Source organism: Salvelinus alpinus, chromosome 20, assembly GCF_045679555.1.
Source record: "Salvelinus alpinus chromosome 20, SLU_Salpinus.1, whole genome shotgun sequence".
Taxonomy (NCBI): Eukaryota; Metazoa; Chordata; class Actinopteri; order Salmoniformes; family Salmonidae; genus Salvelinus; species Salvelinus alpinus.
This window is the reverse complement of record NC_092105.1, coordinates 42628818-42647023: the sequence shown is the minus strand read 5'-3', so window position 1 is coordinate 42647023 and position 18206 is coordinate 42628818. Positions and strand designations below refer to the sequence as shown.

The window sequence follows — 18206 nt, the reverse complement described above, 5'->3', positions numbered from 1 at the left end:
CAAGTAGGGTGAGTCAACATGTTTTTTCTGCTTGCACGCACACACACCACAGACACACACACACAAATCAGAACCATGGACTGCCACATAATATTTAGCTTAAGCTGATTGGACGAAATCGTTTTGATATATTTTACAGTAGTTGTCATGGTATTAGACAAAGCAGAGGTGATTAGATGATGAAGTTGAAATGGTGCTGGAATAGTGGAGGCAGCTCCTGTTTTCTTTGTGATTTGCGGTAACTCTCTGTGGTTCAAAATCAATAGTTATTTAGTAGTCCAAATATATCGGAACCATTGCCTTGCTTGACCATGCTGTAGGTCATCTAACTGTTTGTTACATGCAATATGCTATCGTGGACTTGAATGGACAGATGTTGCTCTCCAGTTTTGAAATGAAAACAAATGTGTGGATGAATTTATTCTGCTACTGTCTTATTGTTTATCTCAGCCTTAGGCCTATATACAGTATCACAATGTCAAGGCATATGAGCTGACAGGTTATAGAGCAAACAACGCAATTATCACAACACATAGGTTGTAGTGTGGCTTTTTCTGGATTGGCTTCCCCAGTGATTTTACCCACGCACTGCTACTGTTCGGTACATGGGAATTTAACGGTAAAACATTTTTTTTTATGTGCTACATCATCACACGCAACCTTTTATCCTAAAAAAAAAGTAAGTTTGATGGAAACACATCTCTGGTGGGAAAATGCACATATTGTTTTATGCAGATTTTAAAATATTCACATGAAAATCTGTCTAAAATTGGATGTAAACCTAGCTATTGTCAACTTTCTCTGCACTCTTCTGAACAGGAAAAGTACTTTAAAGCTCATTATTGGTACTGAAACTATACTTATAATGTACTTGATCACTCACAAGCAGAGTTTCGTTAAAACAAATCTATGCTTCAACTTAAAAACAACTCCAAGTGTATTTTGAATGAATATACTAAATTACAATGAAAGTGTATGAAACTGAAGTACACTTTTAATGAGTGTGTTTAAGTGTAATGATAGTAAACATGTAGTATACTTAGTACAAAAGTACACTTTTGAAAGTACACTTTCAATAAATGTTTTGTAGTTTGATAATAGTATATTTATAGTATACTAAAAGACTGAAAAACAATTAATTTAAAGTACACTTAATAATTATGTTGAAGTGTAATAATAGTACATTTACAGTTGAAGTCGGAAGTTTACATACACTTAGGTTGGAGTCATTAAAACTCGTTTTTCAACCACTCCACAAATTTCTTCTTAACAAACTATAGTTTTGGCAAGTCGGTTAGGACATCTACTTTGTGCATGACACAAGTAATTTTTCCAACAATTGTTTACAGACAGATTATGTCACTTATAATTCCCTGTGTCACAATTCCAGTAGGTCAGAAGTTTACATACACTAAGTTGACATACACTAAGTTGAATTCCAGAAAATTATGTCATGGCTTTAGAAGCTTCTGATACGCTAATTGACATAATTTGAGTCAATTGTAGGTGTACCTGTGGATGTATGTCAAGGCATACCTTCAAACTCAGTGTCTCATTGCTTGACATCATTGGAAAATCAAAAGAAATCAGCCAAGACCTCAGGAAAAAAATTATAGACCTTCACAAGTCTGGTTCATCCTTGGGAGCAATTTCCAAATGCCTGAAAGGTACCACATTCATCTGTACAAACAATAGTACGCAAGTATTGTAACGGCAGCCTTCCTTCTCTTCAAGAGAAGAGGAGGTGTAGCAGGGATCGGACCAACACGCAGCGTAGCCAGTGCTCAACATGTTTAATTAAACGATAAACAGAGAACACTTACAAATACAAAATAACAAAAAGTGGCAAACCGATACAGTCCTAGCTGGTGTAGCGAAAACACAGAGACAGGAAACAATCACCCACAAACACCCAACACAAAACAAGCCACCTATATATGATTCTCAATCAGGGACAACGATAGACAGCTGCCTCTGATTGAGAACCATATTAGGCTGAACATAGAAACAGACAAACTAGACACACAACATAGAATTCCCACCCAGCTCACGTCCTGACCAACTCTAAACAAGCAAAACACATAAGAACTATGGTCAGGACGTGACAAGTATAAACACCATGGGACCACGCAGCCATCATACTGCTCAGGAAGGAGACGCGTTCTGTCTCCTAGAGATTAACTTACTTTGGTGCGAAAAGTGCAAATCAATCCCAGAACAACAGCAAAAGACCTTGTGAAGATGCTGGAGGAAACATGTACAAAAGTATCTATATCCACAGTAAAACGAGTCCTATATCAACTTAACCTAAGAGGCCACTCAGCAAGGAAGAAGCCACTGCTCCAAAACCGCCATAAAAAAGCCAGACTACGGTTTGCAACTGCACATGGGTACAAAGATCATACTTTTTGGAGAAATGTCCTTTGATCTGATGAAACAAAAATAGAACTGTTTGGTCATAATGACCATTGTTATGTTTGGAGGAACCTTGCAAGCTGAAGAACACCATCCCAACCGTGAAGCACGGGGGTGGCAGCATCATGGTGTGGGGGTGCTTTGCTGCAGGAGGGACTGGTGCACCTCACAAAATAGATGGCATCATGAGGAAGAGGAAATTATGTGGATATATTGAAGCAACATCTCAAGACATCAGTCAGGAAGTTAAAGCTTGTTCGCAAATGCGTCTTCCAAATGGACAATGACCCCAAGCATATTTCCAAAGTTGTGGCAAAATGGCTAAAGGACAACAAAGTCAAGGTATTGGAGTGGCCATCACAAAGCCCTGACCTCAAGCCTATAGAAAATGTGTGGCCGAACTGAAAAAGCGGGTGTGAGCAAGGAGGCTACAAACCTGACACAGTTGCACAAGCTCTGTCAGGAGGAATGGGCCACAATTCACCCAACTTATTGTGGGAAGCTTGTGGAAGGCTACATGAAACGTTTGACCCAAGATGAACAATTTGAAGGCAATGCTACCAAATATTAATTGAGTGTATGTAAACTTCTGACCCACTGGGAATGTGATGAAAGAAATAAAAGCTGAAATAAATCATCATAAATCATCATCTCTCTACTATTATTCTGACATTTCACATTCTTACAATAAAGTGGTGATCCTAACTGACCTAAAACAGGGAAATCTTACTAGGATTAAATGTCAGGAATTGTGAAAAACAGAGTTTAAATGTATTTGGCTCAGGTGTATGTAAACTTCCTTCTTCAACTGCATAGTATACTTCAGATATACTAGAAAAGTACATCTCATGTTTGAAGTATATTATTTTTATTTGTTTTATATTTAACTATACTTGAGCATATATTAAAATTTAAAAAATGATCGCTAGCTAACAAGATCTCATCTTAGAAAACATGCCATGGTTTCTGCCTAGAAACCTCCTCTGACTATTATTTAAGCCGTTATTGGAGGGACAGCACAGCGCACGAACAAGGCCGAGAGATACAGGAGTTGGCAGCCCACAGGACCACTGGGAACCAGGGCTATATGTGCGTTCATTTTCACCTCTCAAAACGTAGGCTATTTCTAATAAAATTAACAAAGCACTCGCTAGTTTAGCTAGCTAGCTACTGTAATGAATAGCTAGATGCAGATATGTCGATTTCAGAAACTGCAAATCTAATGTGCCATTCTAATGATTGAAGGGCCGGATGCCGCTTGTTATAGACTTGAGGTCCCTCGCCTCTAGGCTACTGTATTGTGGGCGCAGTATTGGCAACAGAAATGCTATGACCATTTCAATCTATCAATAACTAGCAATATGTAGTTCAAAAAGAGGTAATCCAACTTTGGCTGCCTGTCATGTTCCATAAGGCATAAATGAGTATATGATGAGTTTTTCAACTGTGATTATTATCCAATTAAGCAGGTAAGCTTATCCACCAATTTAGCTCCCGACTGTGCATGCATGCATTGATCAATGCAATGCATGCATGTATGATCAACGTTGCAAATGTGAAGCACAAGTCATTGATCATATAGGCCTGTGGATGCTCATAATAGAGATGTATTTTTATTTCTAGGATCAGATACCTATATGAATGAATAGGCAATTCCATCTTAATTTCTATGGTCTCTGGTATAGTAATATGCTGCAGTTGATTGACTGGTTCCCCGAGTGACGTCAAAGTCCATTGTTTCAGAACGCCAAACGTCCAGAACATTCAAAAGTACTTTGCAAACCCTTGGTTTAAAATTCAAATTGTGTTTTTTATTTTTTTTGCCATCAAATGTTAATAAATAAACTGAATAACAATAATATGGTGCCTGGTGGAGGGTTTCCTTATCCCTGACCCCTTGTTTCATATACACCCTTTAACTCAAGTCTATTACAGGTAGTGTGGTAATAACCCAATATTAACACAAGTCTATTACAGGTAGTGTGGTAATAACACAATATTAACACAAGTCTATTACAGGTAGTGTGGTAATAACACAATATTAACACAATTCTATTACAGGTAGTGTGGTATTAACACAAGTCTATTACAGGTAGTGTGGTAATAATACAATATTAACACAAGTCTATTACAGGTAGTGTGGTAATAACACAATAATAACACAAGTATATTACAGGTAGTGTGGTAATAACGCAATATTAACACAAGTATATTACAGGTAGTGTGGTAATAACGCAATATTAACACAAGTATATTACAGGTAGTGTGGTAATAACACCATATTAACACAAGTCTATTACAGATAGTGTGGTAATAACACCATTTGAATCCTTGTCTGGGTGGGAATTGGACAACATATCTCTCCATGGTGGAGGAGACCCTGGATGCTGCAGTCAAGGCCCATAACCTTTCTGCTGGCCCCAGTAAGACAGTGGGGCTGATGCTAGAGGGAGCTAAAGACTGGAGTCCTACCATCTACAGCCGCCTGGTACAGGACTACGGGATGAAGGTAGAGGTGGGCACAACAACTAGTAGCTGCACGGTTGCAAAATTCCGGTAACTTCCTAAAATTCCCAAGTGTTCCATAAATCCCATATGGAAGATGCCCGATATCAGGAAGGAATAAGCAGAAAATCCAGAATCCTCCAACCTGGGAATTTTGCTTACCGGAATTGGCAACCTTAAGTAAACCTTAATAAGTAAACGTCCCTTTTTCAGGACCCTGTCTGTCAAAGATAATTAGTAAAAATCCAAATAACTTCACAGATCTTCATTGTAAAGGGTTTAAACACTGTTTCCCATGCTGGTTCAATGAACCATAAACAATTAATGAACATGCACCTGTGGAACGGTCGTTAAGACACTAACAGCTTACAGATGGTAGGCAATTAAGGTCACAGTTCTGAAAACTTAGGACACTAAAGAGGTCTTTCTACTGACTCTGAAAAACACCAGAAGAAAGATGCCCAGGGTCCCTGCTCATCTGCGTGAATGTGCCTTAGGCATGCTGCAAGGAGGCATGAGGACTGCAGATGTGGCCAGGGCAATAAATTGCAATGTCCGTACTGTGAGACGCCTAAGACAGCTCTACAGGGAGACAGGATGGACAGCTGATCGCCCTCGCAGTGGCAGATCACGTGTAACAACACCTGCACAGGATCGGTACATTCGAACATCACACCTGCGGGACAGGTACAGGATGGCAACAACAACTGCCCGAGTTACACCAGGAACGCACAATCCCTCCATCAGTGGTCAGACTGTCCACAATAGGTTGAGAGAGGCTGGACTGAGGGCTTGTAGGCCTGTTGTAAGGCAGGTCCTCACCAGATATCACCGGCAACAATTTCGCCTATGGGCGCAAACCCACCGTCGCTGGACCAGACAGGACTGGAAAAAAGTGTTCTTCACTGAAGAGCCGCGGTTTTGTCTCACCAGGGGTGATGGTCGGATTTGCGTTTATCGTCGAAGGAATGAGCGTTACACCAAGGCCTGTACTCTGGAGAGGGATCGATTTGGAGGTGGAGGGTCCGTCATGGTCTGGGGCGGTGTGTCACAGCATCATCGGACTGAGCTTGTTGTTATTGCAGGCAATCTCAACGCTGTGCATTACAGGGAAGACATCCTCCTCCCTCATGTGGTACCCTTCCTGCAGGCTCATCCTGACATGACCCTCCAGCATGACAATACCACCAGCCATACTGCTCGCTTTGTGCATGATTTCCTGCAAGACAGGAATGTCAGTTATCTGCCCTAGCCAGCGAAGAGCCCGGATCTCAATCCCATTGAGCACGTCTGGGACCTGTTGGATAGCAGGGTGAGGGCTAGGGCCGTTCCCCCCAGAAATGTCCGGGAACTTGCAGGTGCCTTGGTGGAAGAGTGGGGTAACATCTCACAGCAAGAACTGCCAAATCTGGTGCAGTCCATGAGGAGGAGATGCACTGCAGTACTTAATGCAGCTGGTGGCCACACCAGATACTGAGTGTTACTTTTGATTTTGATCCCCCCTTTGTTCAGAGACACATTATTCCATTTCTGTTGGTCACATGTCTGTGGAACTTGTTCAGTTTATGTCTCAGTTGTTGAATCTTACGTTCATACAAATATTTAGACATGTTAAGTTTGCTGAAAATAAATGCAGTTGACAGTGAGAGGACGTTTCTTTTTTTGCTGAGTTTAGTTGAAATGATTAATTGAGGTGCCAACTTTAAAGTACGGTCTGCCATAATTGTATGACATCAATTTGTAGGAGGATACTAATGAATAGTCAGGCCCATTTGTAAAGCTAAACTGCATGGCTCCCTAAATACATAAATCCAGACAATCCCGGAAGCTGGTGTCAAATGAAAATGATGCCATCAGTTCCCTGACATCCCAATGTGTTCATCTTGCCTAGTGAGTGAATTAAACATCGGTGCTTTCAGCACAGTAGATTAGAGGTGCTAACAGTGCAGCTTGCTCTGTCTCTGTCAATGCATCACTCAGGCTCTGTACTCCTGACAATACACTCACATCTGCAGGACAGTCCACGCCATGTTAGACTTCAAATGAACTGTACAATGACCTGCAAATGACAAGCCGAGAGATTTGCAGCCCCTTGTGATTTAGTGTGAATGAGTTTTAACCCTTCGTTAGCGAGGAAGAGGGGAGAAAGCATAGTCTATGATCCTGATGTTGCCGGAATGTTTAAAAAGGTCAATATGCTGATATTTTTTGACAGCATGTGACCTTTAGTTAAAAAAGTAGCAAAACCGGTTGAATTGAAATAACTTCTTCTTTGTTTAGTTCTGGCACATAATGTATCATAGTCAAAGCATGCTGTCTCCTCTGCAGCCATCTCCCAATGAGTGACTCGACTGTTAATACATCGTATTGATCTCATATCAAAAGGTGCTATTTAAATGCAACAGATTTCCCAGGGACCATTGGCCCATTCTGTTTGGATTTGAACTGAATTGCAAATGTGTCTGTGGTGACCAGGTGGCCCAACATCTGGCCTCTACTAGGCTTAGCGGAGTTGCCAGCAACCGGATGCATCCGGTTTTCAGGAATACAGCTAATTCAACCTAGCTTCCGTTTCCGCTGAAATACGGATGTAGGAACTCCGCTCAAGCGTTTTCTTTTATGCCTGCTATGTTAGGTTAGGCCTCTGCCTACGGAGGGAGGGCCTACGAGGTCGCCGAAATGGCCCATGTCACCAGCAAGGGATGGCACTTCGTGCACAAGCACCTTGTATCTAAATTCCCATACATTGAGATTGAGGTTTGTATGTACATCATATATAGGGTTGCATAATCCCGGTAGTTTTCCCAAAATTCCCAACTGGGATTTCTGGAAAACCTGGTAATTTAGGAAACGTTAGCAGAGTTAACTTAAAATCAACAGAGCAGAACAGTGAATAAGTGAGTGACAAGAGGTGCATTAAGAACATGTATAGACTAAGCATTATATTTTCTAGTTCCAGAATTCCATTAAAGAGTATGTATCCACGGCCATATTGTTTCCAGATCCAGTATGCCATCAAAGAGTATGCATGCACAGTCATCGATGTGATCGTCAGGCGCACGTGGCTGGGCTTCCTGAACGTGTAAGCGGCCGAGGAGGTCCTCCCACGCATTGTAGGCATCATGGGAAAACAGCTGGTGTGGAGCAGGCAGTGAAAGAGGGTGAGCTGCACCACCAATTTATTTTTATTTTTTTACATATCTATTGTACAGTATATTGTAGGGTTGGGTTAAGAAGGAAAGACGTGGTGGTTTGAGTGGAGTGTAGAATAATAATAGTGAAGATATCAAAACTATGAAATAACACATAGTAACCTAATAGTAACCAAAAAAGTCTTAAACAAATATATATATTTTATATTTGAGATTTTCCACAGCTGGTTGAAAGAATGCCAAGAGTGTGCAAAGCTGTCATCAAGGCAAAGGGTGGCTACTTTGAAGAATCTCAAACATAATATATACTTTGATTTGTTTACCACTTTTTTGGTTACTACATGATTCCATATGTGTTATTTCATAGTTTTGATGTCTTCACTATTATTCTACAATGTAGAAAATAGTAAAAATAAAGAAAAAGTTTGTCCAAACTTCTAACTGGTCCCAGATTTTCTTGCTTATTCCCTTCTGATTCCGGGAAATATTCCAATTCGGATTCCTGTAATCTTGGGAATTATGGGAAAGTTAGTGGAATTTTGCAACCCTATCTCACAGACAACACTCAAACCACCACGTCTTTCCTTCTTAAATCATTCCTACAATTCACTGTACAATAGAAATGTGAAAAACAATCCTATTGACTGCCATTCCCAGTATCTCTCTCCCATTCACCCACTGATATTCCTACTCAGATATTCCCGCACATGCATTTGATCAACCTCACATTAACCCGGATACGTTTGATCTTTAAAAGGCCATTAATTGGCTTTGGTCATTACCATAGGTTAATTACTGAGATTTGCACTGTGCTGTTACTACATTCACACTGTAATCATATGCATCTAACAAAAGCCATTCACTACTTGGGTATCCACTAAATAGGTATTGTGTTGATATTTCTATTCCAGTCTAGGTTTTGTTTGTATTAGGCTATTAATAGAGAAACACCTAACTAGAGCTTGTTTGATTCTCATGGATTCAGATGGGGCCTCACCCTTCCTCTAATTCTACTCCTGCCGTAGGACCACTGAAACTTTAGCCCAGTTGTGGAGTGATTGTTGTCTGCATTCCTCAGAGCACCTTTACCAATCCATGACCAAGTCAAACTAAAAGCTAACCGGACGTGAAAGTATTAATTCACTGACCCCTGTTTTGACTGTAATTATGGATTCAGGTGTAGCTACTAGCTACAGTATTCGTGGTAGATTTCAGTTTACCTGTTTGTACAGTATGTGAGTGTCTGAGTGTCTGCTATGTGATGAATGTGTGCTCATGCGTGTCAGTAGTGCTGGTGCTACTGTGATTAATGTCTTGTCTTCTAATGGCCCTTCACCTTCATGTTATGTGTACTTCCTATAGGAGAAGTTAGCTGCAGCCAAACAGTTTGTGTACTATGAGATTGGCCTCGCTTCGAGCAGCTGACCGACACCCTCACTCCTGCTTAGGTGGACAAGTAAGACAGACACTCTGCTCTCAACACAAATGTGACTTTCTCCCGGAGACCGGGGTTCAAGCCCGGAGTCGACTCTGTATTCCCTTGTAACTAAAGTCTAAATAAAGCCTGAAATTATATTTGGGGGAAAAAGACACAGGCTGAGGAGAGGACTCCTCCACACTACTGTCCCCTTCTCCCCTCTCCTTCCCTGTCTCTCTCAGAGGTCTAGCCTTGCGCAGCGCCAACTGCCACCTACCACTTCATTTCTTCTGTCAACAGGTATATGAAAAGGTTCCGGAAGTTTGACAAAGAAAATAAGGGCTTCCTCACAACACCGTGGATGTTCAGCGGGTATTAGAGGTAACGAACGATCATCAGTCTCATTTTGCATTTCCCTTTGTCCTCTCTTCTGAAGTGTGTGTGTGTGTATTTAGTAGTGGGCCGCCACGCAGCGCTGCTCTGACGATCCTCTTTTAGCTCAGTAACCATGACACTCCGTCTCTGTCACGCACGCGACAGCAGCGCTCCCTCCAACTGATCTCAGACATGAGGAGCAGGTGGGCTAATTATGAGTATGAGTTGTCAAATGATGTTTGAAGTATCATTCAGGCCCTTCGACATAAGGTAATGGTCATATGCAATGGAATGTGCCATTGTAATCTTTGGACCCAAAACAACTTTAAAATGGTCAATAAAATGATATAATGGTGATAATAACAGCAGAATTTGCCATGCACACGTGAATTATCAGATGTTGATTACCATTGATTGCCGTGGTGATGTTAGTAGTAGCTCCTGCAGTTTGAACGGCATGTTGTAGAAAACATTCAAGAAGTGTTTGGTTTGAAACCCACTGGGGTATAACTATCGGGAGTATTTAATGTAGGTGCCTGTCGTTAATCCCAACCTATTCACATCCATTCCATTGAAAGTGTATGGATTAGCTGTATATAAAGATTCATCTGGCAACAGGCCTCTGCAAGAGACCCCTCTTCTCTCTACTAATTGAGCTGTGGGTTGGCTGTGGGGGTTGTGTGGGAGTTTCTGTCAACACAATATCTAAATTAAATGTGTTTCGTTGCTAGGGAGCAAATACCGGGGTGACATATTCATAAGAAGCCTCCTCTCAGATATGATATGAATATACTGGATGTGTGTCACTCGGGATATTACCGTCGCTGAAGTGACTTGATGAGACCATGGTCTGCGTCCCAAACGGCACCCTTTTCAGCCCCATTGGCCCTGGTCAAAAGTGGTGCCCTATAAAGGGAATAGGGTGCCATTTGGGATGCGCCCATGTGGTTCATAGCGCTGGTGTTTGAGATGGAGACACAGCAACTGCACCAGTCTACTGACGTCGGTTCTCAACTATGTTTCCTTTGTTTCAGAGTATCAATGTCTACATAGATGCAGACACACTCCATGGAATTCTGAATGAAGTTGGCCTCAATGAAAATGGTGGAATTTAACAAATTCTTGCAGGTACAGTATATGTATTTTGTCCGACTATAATCATTTCTATGTTGGGTGTTTTGTGCTAAAAATCTCTTAAATCCCAAATCCCTGCAATATTTTTTTTTTGTTGGTCTCTCTATATATGTTTTGTCTATCCTAAAAGATGTCCACTATAAAAAAACAATATACATTTTTAAGTTTTCTATTGTGTATAATAGTTCATGGTTTGAATAGACGTGTGTGCCTGCATATACACGCACCCGTGTGTGTGTGTGTGTGTGTGTGTGTGTGTGTGTGTGTGTGTGTGTGTGTGTGTGTGTGTGTGTGTGTGTGTGTGTGTGTGTGTGTGTGTGTGTGTGTGTGTGTGTGTGTGTGAGTGCGTGCATGTGTACGTGTATACGTGTGTGTCTGTTAGAGAGAGAGTGAAGTGCACACACACACACACACACACAAATGTGCTCCCTCCCTCTTCTCTCCTCTCCTCTTGACACTGCCAGGCTTCTCCTGCTCGGTGACAATGATGAATGCAGAACATGAGACACATTAATGCAGGGGATTCTGGTCAATGTCAGCCCTTTCTTCACTGTGTCAAGTTAAACAAACAAGATCAAGGCAAAGGGAATGGTAATTGTCCCTCAAGAGATAAGAGACGTGCTATGAAGGCCCGTTATGGGGATCCTCCTCCATGTTAGTCCTAAACATGGTCAGACTTCCTCTGCCACTAGGCTCTGGGATGGAAAGTTCACTTTACCACCGCTGAGGACCCTGCTCTTAGAAACAATGTTCCGTATTCACAAAGTGTCTCAGAGTACGAGTGCTGGTCTAGGATCAACTTCCCCCTATCCATGTCATCTTATTCATTATGATTTTAAAGGCACAACTGATCCTAGATCAGCACTCCTACTCTTAGACACTTAGGGCCCGATTCAGATTTAGGAAATCTATTCCTTTTTATGTGTTTTTATTTAAGCACTTCTCAGTAGTTGACATTCAGATTTACCGTATGCAGGTGCATAATGGGCTTTGCAGCTCTCCGCGTACTGAATACATTGAATTAAACTGCTGAAAACCAATTTTCTAGTGGAATTTTCATTCAATAGGGGTTTCAGTACATTTATCTAAAGCCATCCCTGTAAATACGGTGTACCTTTTAATTATAATTTTATCGACAGACAGAATAGAAAGCCTTCTAAATACACGGGTATTCGTCTCCATTTCAGCACCAGTTGGTACATTTAAAAATACTCAGATCTTGTGGATTATCTAGTGTTCAGGAAAGTATTTACGAATCATACATCAACAGGGTTTGAGAGCCTGTACGCATTAAATATATTGATGAATTAAAAATACAATGGTTTGCCAAAAGTTGCCATATTCAATTGTTCACGATCAAAGAAATATTGGAAGGTGAGAAAAGTGTACAATAGTGGATGAACAATAAACCTATAAATCTACCTTAATCCTGACTAATCATTGAACTGTGATGAAACCGGTCCAGTGGTCGTGTGCCAGGCTCAAGGTTTAAACTGCTATCTAATGTCTGCGTTCCATAATCAAGTTGGCTAAATGCCCCAAATGATTGCCCAACTTGTAATACATTAGCCTAATATGATCCACTATTGCTAGCGACTCTAACTAATGAAATTATGCAAAATGTAGACTACACTTTCGTCAACGCACTAAAGTGAGAGTTATTACGGGGCGGCAGGTAGCCTGGTGGTTAGAGCGTTGGGCCAGTAACCGAAAGGTTGCTGGATCGAATCCCTGAGCTGACGAGGTCAAAATCTGTTGTTCTGCCCCTGAACAAGGCAGTTAACCCACTGTTCCCCGGTAGGCCGTCATTGTAAATAAGGATTTGTTCTTAACTGACTTGCCTAGTTAAATACAATTATGTATGTGGGTATTTCTGACAGTGGCTACTGATAGTAGCTAATATTTAATATGATATAAATTGTATTATTATTATTTTTAAGTCAGCGCATATAATTTAAAACATTCCAGAGTGCATAAAACAATTTGGTAGGTTCGGTGCTACTTCCAGTGCCCACAGGTTTCCATAGGCTACAGCCTTGGCTTGAGTCTCCAAATTTCAGCCCAACAAATTATGAAGCCATAGGCTTAGAATTACAATTCTGAATAACGACGCAGCTATTTACTGTATACATACGTCACTGTGGAAAAGATGCTGAAATACCTGTCATGTTGACATGCTTTTCAGTTTGCTGAACTATGACTGGTTTCACGTTTGTCTCCAGCGATCACAAAATAGATCTAAAACAATTGTCATTTATATTTACAATCCCCTTCTCCAAACATATTACTCATTTACCTATCGCTTATCAATAGTTCGTATCAATTCATAAATTACAGTGCATAGAAGTTGGGTGTTATTTTGATCAGAAAAAATGTAGTCTAGGTTTTTCCACTTGGAACCTACAGGTTGCTTGACCTTATTCATAGTTTCCTCACACTTGAAGGTGGTGGAATCATAAGGGCATTAAGTCAAGGTCACAATATGGCGTATCTGTAGACACACCTCCGCCACACCTCCATTTCTTTGATCTTGCTGGCGGTAGCTTTTTCCCATGCGTAAGTTCAAGGTCAGAAAACAGATAGAGAGAAAAGTGCGTAATAAGGGAATGAAGTTCCATTTGCACGTGCGTAACTCGGGTCTGAATTTCCCCCTCAATGAATACAGGCCAATGTCCATATTGCTCTTAGAAGAGGGGTTTGTCTCATACCAGAGACAGGGAAGCATTTGCATATAAACATAACATTGACATAAACATAACATCATTCTATAAACATCACATTGACTTCGCTCGGCGTATTAAGGAGGATTTCATTTGAGGTTGAGGTGGCATGACTTGTCTGAGCCCTTCGTTCCATGTGTCAGACGCGTGAACTTTTCGTGACGTCTTAAGAGCACATGCACTCTCTGCTGAAATCCAATTAATTAGGAGAAAGAATGGAAATATTTACATTAGGCTGTTAAACTAAATATGAAACTCATCAATGCCATCAAATGGATGTTCATTTAGTAAGGATCATGCTGTGTGCTTGGAATCAAAGAAAATACAAATAAAACTGAATACCCATATTCATAAAGCAGTGCTGATTTAGGATCAGTTTGGCCTTTTCGATCACAATGAATATGATTATATGGATAGGGGGATCAACCTTCCTCCTCGGACGCTTGATACATACAGCCCCTGGACCAAGTTATTTCTAAGATTGATTGGCTCCTAGAAGCTGGTTTGATCTTCATTAGTGTACTTTTTTTGTGTGGAAGAACCATTTATTTCCTGGTTTTCTAGTGTTGGATTAGTGTCCAGTGGCTGAAGGTTCTGTATACGGTGGTATGGTCTTCCTCACTTAAAGCCTGAGCTGACTTACAACCAGGATGGCCGGCAAGCTGAACATGTTCTAGCATGATAATGACTCAAAGAGTCTCTCTCACTCTCACTCACACTCACACTCTCTCTCACACTCTAAAATGCATCGTACACAGGGCCACGCTCCAGCCTCGTCAACCACATCTGTATGGGCTTTAAAAATCCCTCTGACTTGTATGTTGCCGTGCCATACATGTCGGATCGTATTATATCATGAGCGTATTGTATGACATGACAAATGAAGTCTGAAGGGTTGGTTAAAGCACGTTTTGTATAGCAGTATACAGACCTGGGGACCAGGATGGCCTGCACAACCCAAAGATACTGAACTCTTACTGAACTTACCATATGTCTTCCATTGGAGTTTCTCTGCTGATACACATACGTAGCTGATGCCTCGCCTCGAATCTTGCAAACTTGCTTCGGTTATGCTTGATAGTTGTTTTAATTTAATATTTATTTCAATGTGTCTATTTATTTGAGTATTTAGCCATTGTTTTTGAATGTTTTCTAATGTATGCCTTTACCGTTATTTTTTAACATTCTCTAAAGGGCACACAACTGAATGTTGAATACAGTGCAAAGTAATGTGCAACTCATGTTGACGACGTGAATTGTGTAGTGTACTACTGTGCCCTTTTATACATTTTAGATACTGAAAATCAAAAGGTAGGCGTTTTCATACAAAATAGTGTATGCTGGATATTGTAATTTCGTACCACGCATTCCTACAATTCCATGGTTTACATTATGTAATGCAATGTAACTGTTCTAGTCGACGCAAGGCTTAGTTGTAAATGATAGCATGTTTCACTCACTGCCATTTACATCTATGTTTTATCCCTTTCAAATAGACTCTAAATGCTAGATTTGTATTATATTAATTTAGTCGACATCAAATCTGAAACAAATCAACAGTAAGCATGTTTAAATATTCCACAGTAGGTATGTAGATGTGATTGGTTCCTGGAAACATTATTGTCTTGCATGATTTTATTATACTGAATGGGATTAAGTGTTGTATTTGATGCTGGCTTTTAATTTCTGTATCTGTCTGTGCACTTGGTGTTTTTATGACTTAATTTATTACTTGTGGTTTGTCTGGTAAGCCACTTGCATTTATAGAGTAATAAGGGAATGTATTTAATGTGCCTTGCTTTCAGATCCAGTGCGAATTGAGAGCATGAATCAACAGAGTTGATTAAGCCATACTCTCCCTGGCTTTTAAGCGTGCTTAATTTCACAGTAACTATAAATAAAGCAATTATTTTCTCATGCACACTGTTAAAGTAAAGATTTCATGTGTTTGCCACTAGTACGCCAATTGTTTATGAGGGCAGTTTCAAAGAGTTACATCTCTGACTGTCAATTCTTAATTAATCCACTTTGAAAGTTGACTAGAGAGCACGAGACCAATTCACTGAACCCGTGGTTGTTGTTGTTTTTTGTTCGTATGAATAAAGCTCACGTTGTTAGGGAATTGTTCTTAGACTACATCGATGGGAAATGTAAGGGTTAAACGCAGGGAGTTACAATGCATACTTCTGTTGGGCTTAATCTACAGATTGTTTCACGCCAGCCATGCGGGTATTACGCAACGCTAACTCGTCAAAAGCGCGACAACAGTGCTATTCTCAAGACATAGTATGTGGGAGGGCTTATCCGCGCCTCTACTGCCAACTCCAGCACATGAGGATACTTGATGTATGACTTGGATTTACTCTTTTATTCGGGTGGTTGGATGGTCAGTTGTTGTTCTTATGCTGCCGGGTGACGTTTTGTCTTAGCAACGGAATATAAATTGAGTTGCTGAAGGAACCAACTGCTTTCAGCAATAAGGACTCATTTGAATAAATAATGCTGGTAAATGAACCACTATCAAACTGCAACAGTTGTCTGTATTTATTTTTTTGTGAACAATTGTTTTTGAGTCGCTTTATCAGTACAGTCAATGAGAATAATAAAAATATATATATGTTGTGTCTATTTCTTACAATATGTTCTGTATTCCCTGATTCTAATAGAAATGTGTATATCTGTTTCAACAGGAACAGGAGTGTCTCCTCCACTATATTTTTATATACATTGTGGTCCAGTGACTGATTCTAATGTGGACAGCTAACAAGACTATTGATCCAGCTATCTGGCGAGACAAACATAGCTTGTGTAGTGCCAGTTAGATATCTCAGTGAGAGAGAGATACTGGCCAGCGAGGAGATCTTTCGCCCATAAAAAAAAACATAAAAAGGTCAAATTAATGTCCATACACACAGTAGTTTTGCAAAATCTGTTAACTTTCCCAAAATTCACAGGTTTTTTAAAATCCTGGCTGGAAGATTCCCAGAATCCGGAGGGAATAAGCAAGAAATTGGGAATTCTCCGACCAGGATTTCTGGAAAACTTGCCTTTGTTCTATGATTATTTTTTATTTTTTTATCCAATCAAAAAATCTTATCAGATTTTGGAACCTATTCTATAGGATTTTAGAAGTCCAATAGGACTGGTTCCAAAATCTGATAGGATTTTTCTATTTGATTCTTGTATTGGAATCCAATTGGATCCTATTATATAGAATCCTATAGGATAGAATCTGATAGGAGTCCAATAGGACTGGTTCCAAAATCTGATAGGATTTTTCAATTGAATTCATGTATTGGAATCCCTGAGATTCTCATAGGAATCCAATTGTGCATAAGAGCATTTTCTTACTCTGTAAACGGTGAAACTAGTGAGAAATATACATTATCAGTCAAAAGTTTGGACACACGTACTCATTCAAGGGTTTTTCTTTATTTGTACTATCTTCTATGTTTTTTTTATATATTCTACATAGAATAATAGGGAAGACATCAAAACTATGAAATAACACATATGGAATCATGTAGTAACCAAAAAAGTGTTAAACAAACCAAAAAGTATTTTATATTTTAGATATTTCAAAGTAGCCACCCTTTGCTTTGAGGACAGCTTTGCACACTCTTGGCATTCTCTCAACCAGCTTCCTGAGGTTGATAATGTTAGAAAACCTAAGATTCTCTGCACAGCCACAGCCTTGTGGTGAGCTGAGTGTGGCTAATTAACACCGCGAACTCATGCTAGCTGTGACATCATCAGTCACTCTTAAAGTGACAGGCTTTCTTACAGGCGAATAAAACAGAAATGAATGTTTAACTGTTGTTTCCAATAAACGAAAATGTTGTAATTCATGTTGCTGTATTGTACTGGAACTAATGACAACAAACTACAATTTAATGGGTTCAATTAAGAAAAAAGTTCCAATAGGATTCTGATAGAGGTGATACAAAATCATATAGGATTGTGAGAATCATATAGGGTCCAATAGGATTACTTTTGATTCCCAATAGGAAAAAAAAGTAGTTCAATAGAATTCCAATAGGATTCTGATACAGGTGACACAAAACCCTATAGGACTGTGAGAATCCTATAAGATTCTAATGGAAAAAAATCACTAGTCCTATAGGATTTTTTGACTAGGGTGGGGATTTGGGGAAAGTCACCAGAATTTTGCAAGCAGTCTTCCACCATTATAGTCTTAAAATACCAATACCTAAATGCCCATAGACAAATAGCATACCACAGTTATTGAATGCCATCCACTGAACACAATGAACTCCTCATGCGGTATAACCGCTACCTTCCAAGAACATCTTATTCTCCACTGTTGTACACATACGAATGGTGTTGTGTATAGCCATGCATGCCTGTCTGAGTCTCCATATGTAATTCAAAAGTAATGGGTCAACGTTCATGGATGGGAGAATTCTACTTAACATTTTCTCTCGTAGCAAATGGGCGAAAGTCAAAATGAACCTGAATAGGCCTGTA

General features: G+C 40.1%; 1 pseudogene; it reads left to right on the top strand.

Annotated features, from left to right (window-relative positions):
• The window catches only part of LOC139547126 (glycerol-3-phosphate dehydrogenase, mitochondrial-like), a 41806-nt pseudogene extending 30827 nt beyond the window's left edge, over window positions 1-10979 (top strand).
• The last annotated feature ends 7227 nt before the right edge of the window (window positions 10980-18206 follow it).